The sequence below is a fragment of the Ictalurus furcatus genome, chromosome 17, assembly GCF_023375685.1.
Source record: "Ictalurus furcatus strain D&B chromosome 17, Billie_1.0, whole genome shotgun sequence".
In the NCBI taxonomy this organism is placed as follows: domain Eukaryota; kingdom Metazoa; phylum Chordata; class Actinopteri; order Siluriformes; family Ictaluridae; genus Ictalurus; species Ictalurus furcatus.
Window position 1 is genome coordinate 14,149,117 of NC_071271.1, and position 7,266 is coordinate 14,156,382.

General features: G+C 39.6%; 1 pseudogene; it reads left to right on the top strand.

Moving 5' to 3' along the window:
- Positions 1-1,148: 1,148 nt before the first annotated feature.
- Positions 1,149-6,523, top strand: LOC128621726 (cytochrome P450 2M1-like; annotated as a pseudogene).
- Positions 6,524-7,266: the final 743 nt, after the last annotated feature.

Below are 7,266 nucleotides of genomic sequence, written 5' to 3' on the forward strand. Positions count from 1 at the left end.
CAATATTTGTACAAAAAAATTAGGGTGCCTAAGACTTTTGTATAGTACTGTATTTTTAAATTAATCTATCATGCTGCAAATTGTTTGTGGTATGTCTTGTGCGCAAAGGTTTAACCTCTACATTTATTTGTAAGAATTTAATTCATGTGTCGCTGTATTATTACATTCAGTTTTGGAATGAACAATAGGACATTAAATCAAAGTCACTATCAATTTAAGGGAATGCAATATTGTCCAGCCTTAATGGCTACAAGCAAAGTAACCTCTGCAAGTGCCTTCTAATGGCAAGGCAATAGCTGTTTTGTTTATAAATATATAAAATATATTCTAAAAGGCATAATTTTACAGCTGCACAGTGCTCCATTTATTTTCAGTGTGGAGTTTTGCATGTTGCCTGTGTGGGTTTTCCCTCACTTCCCAAAAACATGATAGTGGTTGGATTGAATGTTTAAAGTGTCCCTAGGTATGAATGAGTATGTGAGTCTATGTAAGCATGATGTATTTCTGCCTTGTGCCAACTTTTCCTTGGATACACTCCAGGTTCTCCAAAACTCTGACCAAGATTGGTTACTGAGGATGGATGAATGAATGAGTAAATAAACACACTGTAGACCTTGAACATTAATGTTTGGGGATGCACCAGTAAAACTGGGACATAAACTTTGGACTCACTCACTTTCAGTGCTGCTTTATTCTGGTCAGGGTCACGATGAATCGAGCATACCCCAGGAGCACTGGGCTTGAGGCAGGAATATACCCTTGATGAGTATTAATGCACACATATTATCACACTCATTCACACCTAGGGGCAATTTATGCTCACCTGTTTTGTTTCCCCTATTTGTTCCCTATTAGAAGTTCTGTGTTTTCCTTCCTTAGGGGTGGAGCATTATGTTTGCGCATAGTTGGTATGGTTACTGGTATGTTATGTTATATTTGCATCGTGAGTCCCTTTTTTTTTTTTTAAAGTTTTCATGTTGTTTCCTTTTCTTTGCCTTGATTAGTTTTAGTCTAGTTCCTTGTGTCAGTTGTTCCAGTTTTTGGATCCTTTTCCAGTCTTCGCTTATTTTTTAGTGGTTTTGTTATTAATAAAATTTCTGCACTGGCATCCAACTCCTGGGATTCCATGACAGAATGCGCCCCGAAATATGGATGCAGCAGAAGTGGGCGTGCTAAGGCAGGAGTTGAGGCACCACCCCACTGCTCGGCTGAGGACCTCTCCCAGCCTCCTTGCTTTGCTGTTGTCGCTCCCAACTCCGGCCTCGCCCCGGCGGTTGCTCCTCCCCCCTCCAGCCTCACTGCAGTCGTGCAGGGAGGCAGAACGACATTCTCAGCTGAGCAGGGAGGCCTCAACATGGCTGCCGTGGTGGCAGCTCTACCCAGGGGTCCAGGCCCTTCTAAGTCTGGGTGCTTCAGGAATCACACCTTAAAGGGTCTATGTCATGTCCACTATTGACAATTCCTCCCCAGACCAGCAGTGTGCACCCTCACTCATGGTATACAAAAGAGTAGACTGTTGCTGCATGCAGTCATCTGCTACTGTTCCAATTTACTTTAAGTGGAATTTTATTGTAATAAATACAGTGCTATATGTAAATCAGATATCATATTTATATATTTAATACGTCTCTGGAATGTCTTTCTATTGTTTTCGTTTGTTTTTTGTTAGTGCATGTCAGGGTGAAATTGTGGTTACAAGAACTTGTTCAACTGTGGGGATGGACAGTGGCTGCTACTTAAGTCAGAAGCTTGTGTAGTTGAGACACACCTGTGTTTTGGTTGAACTCTGCTGCTCATACAAATATGCACAAGTTCCATATTTTCTGTAACACTTTAATGCCAGATTTAACTCAACTCTAAATACAGTCCTAATGATCTAGAATAGACATGGTGAATTGGTATGAGAATTAACCCAGTACATACACTGGGATAAGAGCCTGATTACTGCAAAGAATAAGTGAGATCAACTTTTTTCTCTTACAGACTCTACGTTCAATCCAAGACACTTGATAGATATAGCAGTTTGTAATGTGATCTGCTCAATCATATTTGGCCAGAGATTTGAAACTGATGACCCACAGTTTAAACTTATGATCGAAGCTGTTGGTGACTACTTTAACGTTCTAAGTAGTCCACTTGGGCAGGTACTGTATCGTTAATATTCATCCTTAAAATACATGGTAAATAACATAAGCAGATAAGGTCCTGAAATAAGTGTGTGTGTATATATACAGTATCTCACAAAAGTGAGTACACCCCTCACATTTTTGTAAACATTTGATTATATCTTTTCATGTGACAACACTGAAGAAATGACACTTTGCTACAATGTAAAGTAGTGAGTGTACAGCTTGTGTAACAGTGTAAATTTGCTGTCCCCTCAAAATAACTCAACACACAGCCATTAATGTCTAAACCGCTGGCAACAAAAGTGAGTACACCCCTAAGTGAAAATGTCCAAATTGGGCCCAAAGTGTCAATATTTTGTGTGGCCACCATTATTTTCCAGCACTGCCTTAACCCTCTTGGGCATGGAGTTCACCAGAGCTTCACAGGTTGCTATTGGAGTCCTCTTCCACTTCTCCATGACGACATCACGGAGCTGGTGGATGTTAGAGAGCTTGTGCTCCTCCACCTTCCGTTTGAGGATGCACCACAGATGCTCAATAGGGTTTAGGTCTAGAGACATGGCCAGTCCATCACCTTCACCCTCAGCTTCTTTAGCAAGGCAGTGGTCATCTTGGAGGTGTGTTTAGGGTCATTATCATGCTGGAATACTGCATACGGATCATGCTCTGCTTCAGTATGTCACAGTACATGTTGGCACTCATGGTTCCCTCAATGAATAGATGTATGAGTGCTGCCAGCATTGCTGCAGAGGCTGAAGGGGTGGGGGGTCAGCCTGTCAGTGCTCAGACCATACGTCGCACACTGAATCAAATTGGTCTGCATGGCTGTCATCCCAGAAGGAAGCCTCTTCTAAAGATGATGCACAAGAAAGCCTGCAAACAGTTTGCTGAAGACAAGCAGACTAAGGACATGGATTACTGGAACCAAGATAAACTTATTTGGTTCAGATGGTGTCAAGCGTGTTTGGCTGCAACCAGGTGAGGAGTACAAAGACAAGTGTGTCTTGCCTACAGTCAAGCATGGTGGTGGGAGTGTCATTGTCTGGGGCTGCATGAGTGCTGCCGGCACTGGGGAGCTACAGTTCATTGAGGGAAACATGAATGCCAACATGTACTGTGACATACTGAAGCAGAGAATGATCCCCTCCCTTCAGAAACTGGGCCGCAGGGCAGTATTTCAGCATGATAACGACCCCAAACACACCTCCAAGACGACCACTGCCTTGCTAAAGAAGCTGAGGGTGAAGGTGATGGACTAAACCCTATTGAGCATCTGTGGGGCATCCTCAAACGGAAGGTGGAGGAGCACAAGGTCTCTAACATCCACCAGCTCCGTGATGTCATCATGGAGGAGTGGAAGAGGACACACATATATTAATTAATATAATATAAGATGTGTGTGTGTGTGTGTGTGTGTAAATATATATTTTTTTTAAATAAAGTTTAGACAACAAATCTAAACTTTAATTGAAGTACATTAATTATAGAGGGGGGGGGGGGGGGAAACAAAAACGATACAACCTTTTTTGGGACGAGGATCATTCCAAGACCTGTGTGGACATTGGGGCACAGTAGTAAAAGTAGTTAGAGAGCAGACTAAACACAAAAGCTAGTACAAAACCAAACTAAGAAAAAAACAGCAATTCAGGGTAGAGAGAAACAGCTGGGTGATAAGTTTATATATAATCATATTATTATAAACTAGAAGGTAAACTAGAGAATCTACTGAAATCCGTACTGGCAAGAATAGGAGACATGATATAATGAGATGTATAAACTGGACAAACCTAGAAGTAACAAGACTTTGACATAACCACTAAAAGTGTTGCATAAATGATTAGAAAAGTGAGGTATGACTAAGCATAACAAACGTACAGCATTTCACATCTGCCACTTCAGCTGGAATGTCTGCTGCTGGTGATGGATCTGTGTCTCCATGTGACTCCATAGCCCAGGAGGACTGATTTTAGTGCAGAGTTTATGTAAAATATCTCTCCACCTCTTAATTTTTATCAATACTGTTTTTTTCCCTTACAGGCCTATAATATTTTTCCCAGAATTGTGGGCCTTTTTCCTGGACAGCTCCATGACATGTTTTCAAAAGTGGAAAAGGTCAAAGGTTTATTTAAGCTTGAAGCAGAGGCACAGATGAAGACCTTGGATCCCTCTTCACCCCCTAAAGATTTCATTGAGGCTTTTCTTTTACAAATGGAAGCGGTAAAATGCCTCTTGGCATGATATTTATGTTGTCATAGTATATATTGTCAAACAGCCATAATAACTCATAATTATTCATCACGGGCCATCATGTGGCTGGCAGAAATCACTACATTTTTATGCATCATTAAAAGCTACTGAAATAAGAATAGAAAGACTCTCAAATGGATCATTTTAACTCTGTTCTTTCACTGTACACAGACATATTCCAGATTGCAGCATGTTTCTGTCCCATAAAGCAGATAAAGATAACTAAATAGGTCTCTTTTGCAGGAGAAACATAACCCTAATACAGAATTTCATTTGAATAACCTGTTGAACACAACATGGAACATGTTTAATGCTGCCATTGAGACTACCTCTTCTACAGTCAGACAGAGTCTGCTGCTAATCATGAAGCACCCAAATATCCAAGGTAAGAAATGAGATCACACTGCATGTCTATTTCATACATTGAAGACATATTACCCCCAAACAGCATTACTGGTGGAGTAGCCAGTATTGTCTGTGGAATGAATTTACAGTATGATGTTTCAATGACATACTATTAGACCTGTTAGTCTTTAATATATGTATCTGATACATGTCATGCTGTGTTATACTTGTCATCTTGAATAGTACGAGTCCAGAAGGAGATTGATGAGGTGGTGGGGCGAGACCGGTGCCCTTCCATCAGTGACAGACAGAACATGCCATATACAGATGCAGTCATTCATGAAGTTTAGCGCAACATGGATATTGCTCCTACTGCTGTTCCACATAAAATGTTTAATGATACTGAGTATAAGAACTCTCATTCCCAAGGTACCTTGACTTATACACAATGTGACCTTTAGAGCTTTATACTAGTATGCATATTTTTTTGAACATATTTTTATTTTCTTCAGGGAGCCATGGTTCTTCCTTTGCTGTCTTCTGTGCTTTCTGACCCTGAGCTATGGAAAAACCCTGACAATTTTGACCCAGAGAACTTCCTGGATGAAGAGGGACAATTCAAAAGAAGTGATGCATTTGTTGTGTTTGGAATGGGTGAGCTCAAACCTAGAATGTGCATCATGATTTTACTTTAAAAAACAAACAAACAAACAAAAAAAAACATCTGCACTTTCATATACAATGAATGTTTTCAGGTTAGGCCTTTCTACTATCTGCTATGGTTTTATAGAAATGTGAAGACCTTGACCTTTAATTGGCCTTTAAAGAGAAATCGCTGAAAATCACTTGTGTAAAGTAGTATTGTGAGCTTACCATTTCATTTAAGGTCATATGAGACTTTTCCCCAGAACACCAGACAAAGACACGGATAATCCAGATAAACACAAGATGCAGACAAGGGCTCCCCCTAGAAACGGTCATGACTGACACTGCTATTCTATGGTCTCTGGTTTCATTCCAAAAATATTCTGACAGGAAAATAAATACAGCACTTAATGTGGGGCTTATTTTCATTCATGCGGTTATCGAATCAGCCAGTCATGTTGCAGCAGTGCAATGCATAAAGTCTTACAGATACAGGTCCAGGGGTTTAGTTAATGTTCACACCAAACATCAGCATGGGGAAAAATCTGTTTTTTGTAACATTCCTGCCTCTATTCTGTCTGTTTTGCATAGGGAAGCGGGCCTGTCTGGGTGAAGCTCTGGCCCGAGTGGAACTCTTCATTATGTTCACTTCCCTCCTTCAGCGCTTCACCTTCAGGGCCACTCGGCCACTTGAAGAGATTGACCCCACTCCTGCCGTTTGCAGCTTTGGCCGTATACCTCGTTTCTATGAGTGCTATGCTGTGCATAGTGCATAGGACATAAACAGCCAACAGCTCCCAACCCCCCTTACAGCTACAAATCATCAAGTATAGATGCTCACACAGGGTCTTCATACTTGCATGTAATGTGAGCATGTCCACATGAGGGCAGTGTCACCTGAACTATGCATGAATTTATATATTTTATAGTAAAAAATTATGAACTTTTTGATTCATTATGATTATAGATATTCTGCATATGTATGTATTCAGATCTCATTTTAATTCTAAGTATTTTATAGTTTAAAGGAAGTTAAATTGAACACTGTATTACTTGCATTTCTAGCCTTTCCATTACTAACATTTTTATCCTGACAGTTTGCAAACTTGGGCTTGGAAACAAACCGGAGAACTTTCTCAATAAAAAGTCATTACATAATCCACCATTCAAGTCGATTAATTTGATTTGTTAATCTAATTAAGTATAATGAAACATTCAGATATTTGTTGCCATTTCTAAAACAAGGTTCTGTTAATAGGCAAATCCATGTTCAGAGTCATAAATACATGATTTACATTTATATTCTAGTTAATATTAATTTATTTACATTTATTCATTTAGCAGATGCTTTTATCCAAAGCAACTTACAAATGAGAAAGTCCTTAACTTACCTTAACTTTTGTTGTGCATATTTATTACATTCATTATGAATTTATATTCATAATGAATGTAATAAATATGCACAGCAAAAGTTAAGGTATCAATAATTATGAAATACACACATCTGGCACATCTGTTATACTGTATAAGCACAGGATTGACAACACCATCCTTTATTTGATCATTTTTAAACAATTTTCCATTGAAGACATTTGTTCTGAAATGAACAAAATCTCAAGTAACATTGCACTAAAAATGTGTGACAGTTGATTCCCTCCCCATGACTGCTGTATGCTGTATCCTCATTACATACGTTATGTAGAACATTCAGAATCAGTATAACATTCAATAAATACACTGGGTAGTAAATGAAACATTCAGACACCGTGCACCAATCAAAAACACGACGGCCTCATAATACGTAGGGTCATGGCAGGCAACCTTATTTAATAATGGGGCAAATGAAAGTTGCGTATATGTAATGCCTCAGAAACCCCCTCAAGCAAATCCTTGCCCACCT